The sequence below is a fragment of the Jaculus jaculus genome, chromosome 18, assembly GCF_020740685.1.
Source record: "Jaculus jaculus isolate mJacJac1 chromosome 18, mJacJac1.mat.Y.cur, whole genome shotgun sequence".
Classification (NCBI taxonomy): domain Eukaryota; kingdom Metazoa; phylum Chordata; class Mammalia; order Rodentia; family Dipodidae; genus Jaculus; species Jaculus jaculus.
The window spans coordinates 1,773,321-1,787,969 of record NC_059119.1 but is presented as its reverse complement, the minus strand read 5'-3'; the positions used below and the strand labels follow the sequence as shown (position 1 = coordinate 1,787,969).

Below are 14,649 nucleotides of genomic sequence, written 5' to 3'. Positions count from 1 at the left end.
TAGAGAGGCCAGCTGTCGTGTTGAAGAACTCATGTGGATACACTCTTCATCTTATGGTGACTAAGAAGCATTAGGAGACAGAGCAGGGGTCAACAGACCAAGTGAAGCCTTCAACTATCTGCATTTAACACATGTGTCTATGGTGGACATTTCATATTCAAGTTACTAGCAATAACTTGAGCATTTTCTTGTCATTGTTGTAAGCAGAAGAGGTACTAAGTTGAGGCCAGGTGTGCTACTTATCTCCCACAATGCACAAGATAGCCTCTCGCAACAAGAAATGACAAACATCAATCCACCTGTGAGACTTCCATTTAAAACTGTGTAAGGACTTCAATCCCATGGCTTTCATTCAGGGCCCACTTTGTTTCAGGCACTGCATTAGAAAAATGGAATCATATCAGTTATACTTCTCATTACTGCAATAAAACACCTGACAAGAAGTACACTAACGGAGGAAGGGTTGTTCTGGCTCATGGTTCAGGGGATGCAGTCCATCATGGCTGTGTCCATCAGCAGACAGTAGTCCTCTCCATGATGCAGAATGCTACTTGCTTAGATCTCAGGGTACCAGGAATCAGAGAAAGGGGAATGTGTGTACTCATATACTCAGCTAGTTTTCTACTTTCCAGTCTTCATGCATTGTAGGCTGCCAGCTATTGGATGAGTAACACCAACACTTAGGGCAAGTTTTCTTGTCATGGTTAATCTTCACTGGAAATTCTCTCACAGGCACACACTGAAAGGTGTGCTTCACTAAAGATATGTGTACCTATTAACTCAGTCAAGTCAGCAATGAAGGTTAACCATCCCAGGGGTAAACTTCTTCTTTTGACTGCATTCAAGGAGGTTAAGTTTCTTCACTTCTCTGCATCTTATTTTTCTCTTAAACATGAATATGGAATTCTGTGAATCATAACTCCTACCTGAACATACGTTAGGCTGGAGAAATGGCTTAGTGATTAAAGCACTTGCCTGAAAAGCCAAAGGACCCAGATTCGATTCCTCAGGACCTACGTAAGCCAGATACACAAGGTGAGGCATGTGTCTGGAGTTCATTTGCGGTGGCTGGAGGCCCTGGCACGCCCATTCTTTCTATCTGCCTCTCTATCTCTGTCTCTCTGTATCAATCTCTCAAATAAATAAAAGTATGTTTAAGAAAAACATAAATGAGGGGCTGGGGAAATGGCTTAGTGGTTAAGGTATTTGCCTGTGAAGCCTAAGGACCCTGGTTCTATTCCCCAGGACCCATGTAAGCCAGATTCACAAGAGGTCACATGCATCTGGAGTTCATTTTCAGTGGCTAGAGGCCCTGGTGCATTCATTCCCTCTTTCTCTCTGACTCTTTCTCTCTCTCTCTCTCTCTGAAATAAATTAAGAAATAAAATATTTTTTAAAAAATGAAACATAAATGAAATAATGAAGGTCAAAAACCATTAACTTTTCTATTGAACAAAATATCTCAAATAATAATAGTAGTTCATAAATAATATCATTCATGGTATAAAAAGTTGAGAAAAATTAAGACAAGGACAATAAATTAACATGTGAAGGCTATATATCTTATTACTAACACAAATTTATAAAATACTATCATCTCTATAATTTCAACTTGAAAATTGACTATTTTGGACAGATACCTAACCACAATATGTGCATACTACTTAAAATGTCCAATCACTCTCCACTTCACAAAACACGTGATTAGACATGAAGCTTGGCTGCAGAGTAAACCACTCATCCCATCAATCATCCCCTTGAGAAACTTCCCGCCAGCCACCCCCTCAGTAGTCTTCAGCCATCAGTTGATTGCAGAAATTCCTTCAGAGAACTTGAATGGACTTGCGACCATTAAGCACAGAAGTGGAGGATACAGTTCTTCTGGGATCTCCTAGTCTATGCTCACAATGACTGTTCTTTCACGGTGACTCTCAGTTGTCCCATGGGTACATAAAGAGAAATAGTGAGATCTCGATAGTAGTGAAGGATTTTCTTTAATTTCCTGTTTTAGATAATATAAAATAAACTGGTATACATATATTCATTAGATATTAGATAAAAGAAAAATTTATAAAAATAAAGATTGTTTTCAAATTTGCAGAATATTGAGTTATTCCTCTATTGTCCAGGATGATAAAATCATAGTTTATCAAATTTTATGTCTGTAAGGATAAAAAGAAAACATTTTCTTTCAACTATAATAAAATTTTTATTTATGACTCCCACTTTCCACTTTAAGGAGCTTTGGGTCTGTGTATCTGGAAACTATACACATCAGTCCATTCTCCACAATTTCTACAGTGATTAGTCAAATATAAACCAGTATATAAGACCTCACTTAAGTATAGCATATTTGATAATTCACATTTTTTGTTGCAGCACTTCTTAATGAGTATTGTCAAAGGTGATCATGACATTGCTCAATAAGTTACCTCTGTAGGGCTGGAGAGATGGCTTAGAGGTTAAGCGCTTGCCTGTGAAGCCTAAGGACCCCTGTTCGAGGTTCAGTTCCCCAGGTCCCACGTTAACCAGATGCACAAGGGGGCGCACACGTCTGGAGTTCGTTTGCAGAGGCTGGAAGCCCTGGCGCGCCCATTCTCTCTCTCTCCCTCTATCTGTCTTTCTCTCTGTGTCTGTCACTCTCAAATAAATAAATAAATAATTTTTAAAAAAAGATACTTCTGTAATCTTTCTTAGCTTCTCAAACACTTAAGTCATTCTATGTTCATTTTCATCAGCAGTGTCATGTACTTTGAGAAGGACCACCTTACTTAACCATCATAATGTTATGGAAAATAATACTAGAAACTTACTAAACATTGTATCTTCTACCTTCAACTCACATTAGGTAGAAATTCCCCTTTCAGGAAGATACTTGAACATAGTCTATCAAGAAACATGATGTTACTACCAAGCTAGTCATACCTCCTGAAGTGCTTTGGAAGAGGGATATCAGAGAAAATCATAGGAACTTGACTTGAGTCTAGGAGTCCAGCATTCGTAATTGGAGATGCATACCAAGTCAGTACAGACTTACAACCAGAGCTGGTGATTCTTTTAATGGTATTTTTGTTTACTTTACAATGCTAAACATCTGGCTAATGGTGACTTACTGCCTCAGTTGTATAAAACAGCATGGGTGTCTTTTACCTACGAAACCATTTTGACAATTCAGTTTTCAGAGTGAGACAATGCACCATCACAATTTGGTCTTTCTCCTAGACTGTGTCATTGAGTATGGGGGGATACATATCCCTTAGCAAAAGGTTAGACATAAAGTAAAAAATTAAAAAGAAAACATTTACTCAATACGTCTTGAAATAATTTGATTGGGAATTTAATATGTGAACCTAATGAAAGTTATAGTAAACATATTTGTGATTTCATTTGATTTTACATAATAACTTTGTTTTTAGGCAGAGAATGTATTGTGCTAATTAGTAGATAGGAGAAAGTGAGGCCCAAAAGTATTCCAAAGATTGACTTTTTTTCTCTAACAGTCTTTTTGTAGGTTTTATATAACTGGCTTATTTTTTTCCCTCAGCTGAGATAAAATAGCTAAAACCAGAAGAGAGAAAATACCATTGTACAGATTTGTGTGAGGCAAGGAAGGGCTTTATATCCTAAGGTGAATCTCATATTTCATGAACACTTATTTGTTAGCTACTAGGGCTGATTAGAAGAGAGGCATATGTGTTATTCTGCTGCCTCGTATCAGGAAACTTTGGAGGTGCTAGGAAATCACATGGTAGTTTTGAGTCAGCTCTTAAAAGCAGATGTTTGTAATGTGGGGAACATTGCTTTCTTAAGTTAGTGTACAGTTTAATAAACTGTAGCTTTATGACAGCCACAACTACCCCAGAATGTTCCAAACCACTTGATATAATTATAAGGTTTACTAATTGTTGCAGTCAGGTTCAAATTACTGACAGAAATCATCTGACCAAGAGCAGCTTTGGGACAAAAAAAAAGGGGGGGTTATTTTGGTTTATAGACACGAGGGGTTGTTCCACGATGGCAGGGAAAACAATGGCATGAGCAGTGGGTGGACACCACCTCCTGGCCAACATATGGTGGACAATAGCAACAGGAGAGTGTGTCAAACACTGCCATGGCGAAACTGGCTATAACCCCCATAAGCCCATTCCCAGCAATACACCACGTCCAGGAGGTTTTAATTTCCAATTGGCATCAGCTGGGGAGACTAGCATTCAGAATAGCTAAGTATATAGGGGATACCTGAATCAAACCACCACACTAATGGTTTAAACTTATTGAAATTTTTGCAAATAATTTACTTTTCAGCAAATGATAATAGGCAACATTGTCATATTTTGGCATGAGATACATGAATCAGGGATTCCCTTTGCAAGATAAACATATTCCCTTGGGTAACTCTAGAATTATGCTTCTGGAAAATACAGCAAGGCTTTCTCAATGGTTATACCAGGTTTAATTTTATTAAAAAATCATATTATGAAGCCTCATTTAATGTTCACTGAACACATAGAAAAATAGGTCTGACTGCTACATTTCTGTGAAATTGCTTTTTAAGTGTTATTGAGAACAGGTGACATGGACATGCAATTCAGTAGTGTCTCTATGCATATTTAAGATATTATGCCAAAAATAAAAACATATATTTTTAACTTTGAAATTTTGCTATATTTGAAAATCACCAGATTTTCTCCTTAAAATATTTTAATAACAATTGTTTATAACTATGTTAAGGTTTCTCATGATATGTAAGACATTCTACTCAGAGACATAAAAGTTTTAAGTAATGATGAACATTCCAGTTAGAAGAAAGTTTTCTCCACAGACATGAGTGACATTTAAGAAATATTTTTTCAGGGACATGTGATTCACATAATGCAGGATACAACTTAATGCCATCAGCAGTCATCATTTTAGCTCTGTGTTGCTGGTGTTCTAAACGTCCTATTACATGACTGTTGTATGTGAATTGTAACCTATACCAAAACTTCTAGACAAGAAATCTGATTAACTAACAACTTGGCCTAGAATAGATGAATTAAAATTTACACCCAGGATTTTAACCAAGACATACGAATACTGCTATAACTTTTCTGTGTTCTTCATTAAGGAATTGCCTCCTGAGGGGGAAAAAAAAAATTAGAAACCAGGATGTTTGTGGAATCCTAATGCTCAATGTAAACCTTACAGAGAAGATATGTACTGTAATTTTCTCATTTTCTCTTTGAAATCATTGAGTCTTTTAAAATGCAAATTAAATGAATTTATTAAAATAATTTAATAATCTAGTCACAAAATATGATAATTCAGAAAGACTTTCAAAGACCATTTTACAGTCAATGTCTTCCTTGATAATTATAAAAAATTTGTATAAATAAAGGTATTTTGAAAATAGAAATTCTGAACCATAAAGTTGATACTTCTCATGGGGAAAGGAACGCTGGAGAGAGAGAAATAAGAAAACGAGTGTAAACCAAGAGATGTGAGCTAGTTCCTTAACCATAATTTTTGTCATTCTTTGACATTGAATCCCTGGGATCCAATGAGCAGTCTGGCACTAAGTTAAAGAAAAACAAGTATATGATTTCTAGGTCAATACATCAATTTGTTAAAACATAATTGAAGATAGGGTAAAGATGAATATCAGTATTTGAATGAAACTGCATTTCAGATAGAAGGAAATATACATTCATTTAAGAATATCAGGTACAATGCCACCCTCAGGGCAGTCATTTCTTACAATCTTAGATTCGGAGGACCACCACTGAGCAGCCAGTTACTGGTTTGGTAAATGTCCCTATCTAAGAAGCATGCCTTGAGTGCTAAGGGATGCTATACAACATCAGTAATTGATATTGGGTTTATCATGGACGAATTCCTGGAGGAAGAAGGTAGCTTTAAGCTGGAAAATGTGGGTTTAGAGGTAGAAAAGTGAGAGATTGATGATGGCTAGAGTGTATTTAAAGAATACTTCCAGATAAAAGGTGCCCCGGCCAGTGGGGAGTTGAACAAGGACTCGGGGAGAAGCCAACCTGAATGGGGGAGGCAAACAGACACAAGAAGGAGACCAAGCTAGGTATTTGTCAAGGTCTTGAAGTTTATTTTACACATAGGTTTTTATAGGGTTGTAGGGGGAAGGAGTCATAATCAGGCCAGAGATCACAGGGTTACTGGCTAAATGCAATTTCTTTGTTTCTTCATCAATTACTGGCAGCACCAGGAGAGGCTATCACCCAGGTGTAACGGCTCCTTCATTTCTGGTAATAGATCATTAGATGAGGAAATAGAAACTTAACTTGCTATATGGCAGTTTCTGTCAACATGGCCGAGGATTGGTTCATAGCTCCCAACAAAAAGGTACTTCTAGACAAGCTGGGTAGAACAGCCAAAAGAAATCCATGCTGGGGGTGGTACTGGGAGGACAACTCAGTGGTTATGGGCACTTAGCAGCTAGAGTTCCAGCCACCCACATAATCCAGATGGAAGAAACAGTGCAAGCATCTAGTGTTCCTTCGCAGTGGCTAGATACACACACACAAAAAAAACACCATAAAAACAAACAAACAATTAAATAAATAAATAAGTAATAGACATGGATGGATAGATGGCTTAGTAGTTAAAGCACTTGCCTACAAAGCCAAAGGACCCAGATTAGATTCTTCAAGACTCACATAAGCCAGAGACACACAAGGTGGCAAATATGTCTGGAGTTCATTTGAAGCAGCTGGAGGGCCTGGCACACCCATTCTCTCTCTGTGTCAGCCTAAGTATCTCTATTGCTCTCAGTAAATAAATTTAAAGAAATTAAAAATGAAAGAAAAGTAAATTAAAAAAGAAATACAGAAAATTTAGAATTAGCTTGTTATAGCAAAAAGCTGAAGAGTGGTATTGACTTTCATAAGCCTTGAGTGTCCTTGACTTCAAAAGATCACTGTAGACAGAAAAACAAATTCAGAATGTTATGCCATTGAAACACATATATAAGCTGTCTCCTTTTAATTTCCCTGCCTTTATCATAAAATAATATGCATTGCAAAACTGAAACTGATATTTTATCTCCTTTGGAGATGAGGTACATCACCCCTCAGAGAAAAGACTGAAGTGATCCAAGCTCTCCCACTCCCATCACTCATCATTTATGTGACAATAAGCAGCTTATCCACCTTGGTTGCAGCTAAAATGCTTCTTTCTCTCCTCAGATCCATGTGGAACATAAGTGCCAAGTGATTGATTTTGTTCCTCTAAGCTTTTTGTAATGTCCTAGATTAGCAGAGGAACAAATTGCTTGAAAATAAAAGCTTCTTGGCAAATAAAGTTTTTAAAGATTGGCAAGAACCAAAGTTGGATCCATTGATATACATTGATCCTTTAGCAGAATTCCCACGGCAAGTGTTTGAGCAGCATATGCTTTCACTTATGCCCCCATTCCATCAGACCTATCTAACTTTACCATATTGCCTACACCTGAGCCACAGCAGGACAGTGCGTCACTTTTCATTTGATATGACTTCATTCTTTGCACATTTGCTTTTCTATGATCATATTTTTATATATGGAACTTTTGATCACCCTAAAATATCTTCCAGAATGAGAAACAAGTGTCTTTCTGGAACACAAGTAGCATCCAAATGGCGTGTGGAGTGCAGGTTCATCAAGGCTGTGGTGACTCAGCACCGATACTGTGTTTGTAGTTCCTAGAGGAGGTTGCCGGAGAGATGGAGGAAGGAATGTGAGACATCCAGGCAGGGCCAATCATTTCACTATGTGCTAGTGGGCAGCTAGTACCTTGGTATGCAGAACACTGTGAGTTTAGTGCCCATCAAGGAGACTTCAACCTACACTTATTCTTTGAGATAACATTACACTGACAGTGTACCTTGAGTATGCTTTTTTCCCATTTGCAATTCTAAACTTAACTGGTATATTGGAAAATATATTCTGATAAGCAAATATTACATCCCCTTCAATATGCTGGTACAGTGTTTTACACAAATTAAATCTATGGTGACCCAGTAAATGAACACATTTAAACCCAAGTCTCCAGTGTAAAGATCAAATTTAAAATGAAGCATATACATGCAAGAAAACATGAAACTATAAAGTTTCAGCATTTAGGAGTAAGAAAAAACTTCTTCACCAATGACCTGAATCACAAAAAATATATAGATAATTATACTTCATAAAATTTCAAACCTTTGCTCTGAGACTCTTAAGAATTTAAAACTATAAGTGCTTAAAACTTTAAGCTACACATGGGAAGGAAAGTTTGAAAATTCTTATCTTGAATATGTAACAAAGTCTAGAAATGGAGCTATAAAAGTGTAAATTAAAAGTTTAGTTAAAATCTGTACTTTAATTCTAGCCCTTGGGAGGCTGAGTTAAGAGGAGTGCTATGAGTTGAAGGCCAACCTGACTCTACAGAATAGTCCCAGGTCAGCCAGGACTATAATGAGACCTTATTACAAAACCCCCCTCCAAAAATTTGGAAAACATACTAGAATAGACATTCTACCCAAGATGGTGTCTAGTTAGAAAATATGCAATGTATGTTGCTATTAAGGAGATACAAAGTAAACCATGATGTGATACCACTACATATCCAACAGAATGGCTAAGAGACATCTTGAGACTTGATCAAATGCTGAAAAAGATAAAGAGAAATTAAATCACTCAGGTGTTCTTGTTCAGAATAGGAAATAAACTTCCATTTAGAATATAGCCTACTACTCTCTCAAGTATCTAAATATGTAAATAACACATGGCACAGCAGTAGTACACTTGGGCCTATATTCCTAATATCTGCAAATTATGTTTATCTCAGTCTTTATGGAAATACACAAAGCACCATGTTTTATAATATTCTCTAAATCATAAACAACCTAGAAGTGCTTCAGTGGTCCATCTCACAAATTAACTGCAAAGACCCTAGAAAACACATATTCTCGAAGAATTCTTGATGATTAAAAGAGGAAAACTATCTGAATTAATCCCCAGATACTTTTGCAAAGTTAACAATGACAATTCCAAAAGACTAATGCCATTTCTTTCCATTTATGACAATTAATAAAATTATAGAAACAGAATACACATGGGTGGTTGCCTAGGATACAAGGCAGCCTGAGCAAATCTCATGTAATGAAGACACTCAGAATCTTGTGATTGCCAGAGTCCGTATCCTGGTTGTCCTATGGAAAGATGGTTCTGTGAGATGTCACCATAGGGAAAAAAAATAAACTGGATTCACAGCATTTCTCCATATCATTTTTTATAATGACATGAATATGAATATATATATGTATAAATATTCATATGTGTATACATATACATATAGATATATATTCATGTCATTAATATATATCTAATAAAAATGTACAACTTAGTGACATTAACATTTTAGAGAAACAAGTTAATCCCAGTTTCTATTCAAATTAAACTACATAAATCTTTATATAAATCAATAAGTCTATCTAATGCTTCAGAGCTGAGGCTATAATTTAGTTGATAAAGTGCTTCCTTCACAAGCATGAGTACCAGAGTTGAGATTCTCCAGTGCCCATATAAAATGTTGGCAATAGTGGCATGTTTCTGGAACCCCATTGCTGCAGATACAGGGACAGGGAAATCATGGGGCTTGCTGGATAGTAAGTCAATCTCATTTTGTGAGCTGTAGGCTTAGCTCGAGGATTTTCTTGAAGAAGAGGATACAGAGTAACTAAGGGAGACTCTAAGCATAAATCCCTGGCTTCAACACACACATATGCACATAGACATGTAAACAAATGTTAGGTCTGCACTCATAAGAACATATATGCCTATATACATTTATATTTTATACATGCATTTTATATATGTATATGCAAAAATTCAATTATTGAACTTTTAATTATGATTGTAGAGTTGGGAGATGCAATTCTCTACAGAGTTTGAGACATTGAGAAACCACAAAGTTCATGACCGATTCCAATAGCAGTTCTAAGAATTGTGCTTCAGCATAAGCATTGAGGGATAAAGTCATGCCATCACTATTAGGAGAATTTCTTTGCCCTTACAATAGAAAGAAGAAGCCAATGTTTCCCTGTTACAATACGCCCATATTATGAACAGAGCTCAGTGATCAAAGGTAATGAAACTGCATTGCATGTGCCCCATCTATCTGGTTTCCCTGATCAATTTAAATCTGATGCATATCCTATGTTATGGTGGCTTGAAGTCTTCCCTCTGATCCAAGGGTCTCATGACTTTTTCTAGCATCCATGGAAGGCTAATTAATTACATTAATATTTTATAATGAACATGCACTTAAATTTCAGTCTTTAAGATACATGTTTTGAAGGCCCAGGTGGGCTGGCAGCTAGAGTGTGTGTGACTGCAGCAGCACACCGAAAAGCCACCAGGCTCAGCTCCAGCCACAGGAAAAGCCAGATGAGGGGAGCTTCCACTCACACCAGAGCTCTCTGCAACTCAAGAAACATGAAGGGAGAGCAGCAGTGAGCAACAGAGGAGCAGGTCACAAGGTAGAAGGACACGTGGAACAGCGAGAGAACCAGAGCAGCTGTGGCTCCCTCCCCTCCCCCAGCCCCTGTGCCCAGCTCCAGCTAACAGAGCAGCAGTCCTGGGATCCCGCCACACCAACTTGAGTGAACAGCGGGACACAAGCAGGAGCAGGGTCTCACAGCAACATCAGCATCTCCAGCACCAGCAGCAGTGGCCCCAGCAGCAGCAGATCCAGTAGAGGCAGCAGTGGCAGATCCAGCAGCAGGAGCTTCAGAGGCAGCAGGAGCTTCAGAGGCAGCAGTCACAGATCCAGCAGCAGCAGCAGAAGATCCATCAGTGGCAGCAGCAGCAGCAGCGGCGGCATCAACAGCAGTGGACCCAGGTGAAAGATCCAGCAGCGGCAGCTTCAGGAGGAGCACTAGCGGTTCCAGCAGCAGGGGTGCCGTTCTGCAGGGCCACAGTTGCCAGGCTCAGTCTGCCCCACAGGAAAAGTCAGTGCCCAGCTGCAGAAATCAGAACAGCAGCCCAACGACCCAGCCAGCAACTTGACTGACAACAAAGTCATCCAAAAGGGTAACTGGGATTGATTGCACCAGGGAAGGGTCTCACTTGGTCACAAGTAAACGACCTAATGCTTCACCTTAAAGCCTTGGAAAAAGAAGAACAAGACAAACCAAAAATCAGTAGGCAGGAAGTAGGGGAGATGCAGGGATAGTTCAATATATGCCAATCTATAAATGTAATACATTATATAAATGGGTTGAAGGACAAAAATCACATGATCATCTCATTAGATGCAGAGAAAGCATTTGACAAAATCCAACATCCCTTCATGATAAAAGTCCTACAGAGATTGGGAATAGAAGGAACATATCTCAATATAATAAAAGCTATTTATGACAAGACTACAGCCAACATATTACTAAATGGGGTAAAACTGGAAGCTTTTCCACTAAAATCAGGAACAAGTCAAGGGTTTCCACTGTCCCCACTTTTATTTAACATAGTTTTGGAAGTCTTAGCCATAGCAATAAGGCAAGAGACACACATAAAAGGGATACAAATTGGAAAGGAAGAGATCAAGTTATCATTATTTGCAGATGACATGATTCTATACATAAAGTACCCTAAAGACTCTACTAGCAAACTGTTAGAGCTGATAAAAACCTACAGCCATGTAGCAGGATACAAAATAAATACACAGAAATCAGTAGCCTTCATATATGCTAACAACAAACATACACAGGATGAAATCAGAGAATCACTCCCATTCAAAATTGCATCAAAAAAAATAATAAAGTAACTTGGAATAAACCTAACCAAGGAAGTAAAGAATCTCTACAATGAGAACTTTAAAACACTCAAGCAAGAAATTACAGAAAACACTAGAAAGTGGAGAAACATCCCTTGTTCCTGGATTGGAAAAAATCAATACTGTGAAAATGGCAATCTTACCAAAAGCAATCTACACATTTAATGCAATCCCCATCAAAATTCCAAAGGCATTCTTCACAGAAATAGAAAAAACAATCCAAAAATTCATTTGGAATCACAAAAAACCTCGAATATCTAAAATAATACTGAGCAACAAAAATAAAGCTGGTGGTATCACCATACCTGATTTTAACCTATACTACAGAGCCATAGTAACAAAAACAGCATGGTACTGGCACAAAAACAGACATGTAGATCAGTGGAACAGAATAGAGGACCCAGATGTAAGTCCAGGTCACTATAGCTACATTTGATAAAAATGCCAAAAATATTCATCAGAGAAAAGACAGACTCTTCAGCAAATGGTGTTGGGAAAACTGGATATATATCTGCAGAAGGATGAAAATAGATTCTTCTCTCTCACCATGCACAAGAATTAAGTCCAAATGGATTAAAGACCTTAACATCAGACCTGAAACTCAAACTGCTAGAGGAAAAAGTAGGAGAAACCCTTCAACATATTGGTCTTGGCAAAGACTTTCTGAATACAACCCCAATTGCTCAGGCAATAAAACCACAGATTAATCACTGGGACCTCATGAAATTACAAAGATTTTGCACTGCAAAGGACACAGTGAAAAAAGCAAAGAGGCAACCTAAAGAATGGGAAAAAAATCTTCGCCAGCTATATGTCTGATAAAGGATTAATATATAGAATATACAAAGAACTCAAAAAGTTAAATAATAAGGAATCAAACAAGCCACTCAAAAAGTAGACTTTGGAGCTAAATAGAGAATTCTCAAAGGAGGAAATACAAATGGCATATAAGCATCTAAAAAAATGTTCTACGTCACTAGTCATCAGGGAAATGCAGATTAAAACTACATTGAGATTCCATCTCACTCCTGTCAGATTGGCCACCATCATGAAAACAAATGATCATAAATGTTGGCAGGGATGTGGAAAAAGAGGAACCCTTCTACACTGCTGGTGGGAATTCAATCTGGCCCAGCCATTGTGGAAATCAGTGTGGAAGTTTCTAAAACAGCTAAAGATTGATCTACCATATGACCCAGCTATAGCACTCCTAGGCATATATCCAAAGGAATCATATCATTTCCTTAGAAGTACGTGCTCAACTATGTTTATTGCTGCTCAACTTATAATAGCTGGCAAATGGAACCTGCCTAGATGTCCCTCAACTGATGAGTGGATAATGAAGATGTGGCACATTTATACAATGGAATTCTACTCAGTGGTAAAGGAAAATGGAGTTACAAAATTTGCAGAAAAATGGATGGATCTGGAAAGGATTATACTAAGTGAGGTAACCCAGGCCCAGAAAGCCAAGCGCCACATGTTCTCCCTCATATGCAGATCCTAGCTACAGATGATTGGGCTTCTGCATGAGAAGGAAAATACTTAGTAGCAGAGGCCAGTAAGTTAAAAAGGAGATATAAAGGGAAGAGAAAGGAAGGGAGGAGGGTACTTAATAGGTTGTTATTGTATATATGTAAGTACAATGATTGAGATGGGGAGGTAATATGATGGAGAATGGAATTTCAAAGGGGAAAGTGTGGGGGGGGGGAAGGGTATTACCATGGGATATTTTTTTTATAACCATGGAAAATGTTAATAAAATTAAATAAATAAAAAATTTTTAAAAAGCAAAAACTAAATAAATAAATAAAAATAAAAAAGAAAGCTGGAAGCAATAATAGGACAGACCTTGGAAGATGCTTAATTGCTGTCCTTTCTCAGACTAGTCTGAAAGGAAATGGCCCCATGCATTAGGGATTGGGGATCTGAAGTGCAAAATGTTTTCCAGGATCCTCCTAATTTGAAATACAAGGGCTTCTCACAGATAATGAGCCTTATTCTCCTGATTCGTCCTTCTTGGTTCTTTATAAACTAATACACAGCAAAAGGTGGGAAAGAAAGAATAGAAAGGGTAAAAATGTTGAAGAGGCAGAGCCTGAAGAATTTGTGGTAGAAAAAGTACTCGACTGATGTGTAGTGAATGGGAAGGTGGAGTACTTCCTGAAGATGAAGGGATTTACAGGTGCTGACAACACTTGGGAACCTGAAGAAAATTTAGATTGTCAAGAGTTAATTGAAGAATTTCTTAATTCTCAAACGGCTGGTAAAGTAAAAGATGGTACACAAAGAAAATCTTTATCTGACAGTGAATCTAATGATAGCAAATCAAAGAAGAGATGCTGCTGACAAACCCAGAGGCTTGGCCAGAGGTCTTGATCCTGAACAAATAATTGGTGCCACAGACAGCAGAGCAGAATTGATATTTCTTGTGAAATGGAAGGACTCTGATGAGGCCGACTTGGTGCTGGTGCAGGAGGCAAACATGAAATGTCCTCAGGTCGTCATGGCTTTGTTTTTAATATCCCCCTGCCACACACCCCCTTACCTCAAAAAGAACATGGATGATAAACTGTTATTTTAAGATTTCCTAAGAAATCACTTCAGGTTAAGTTGAAATTTTTCCTGAAGCCATGACCTTTGAAATCAAATGATTCCATAGTTAATTGGATAGCTTAGGATGGATAATTTTAAAGGCAGCCACATTATAATTCTTACCTATACCCTCACATAAAGTCAATAGTATATTTGCAATATTTTATTACTTTATTCAATCAGGGAAACTAGACAAATCCCAGTTTGTTAATGGAATGAGACTTATATAGTTCCTTTATGAAGTCATTCCT

At 37.7% G+C, this 14,649-nt stretch overlaps 1 pseudogene; it reads left to right on the top strand.

The window, feature by feature from the left end:
* Positions 1 to 9,520: 9,520 nt before the first annotated feature.
* On the top strand, positions 9,521 to 14,387 carry LOC101617312 (annotated as a pseudogene).
* The last annotated feature ends 262 nt before the right edge of the window (positions 14,388 to 14,649 follow it).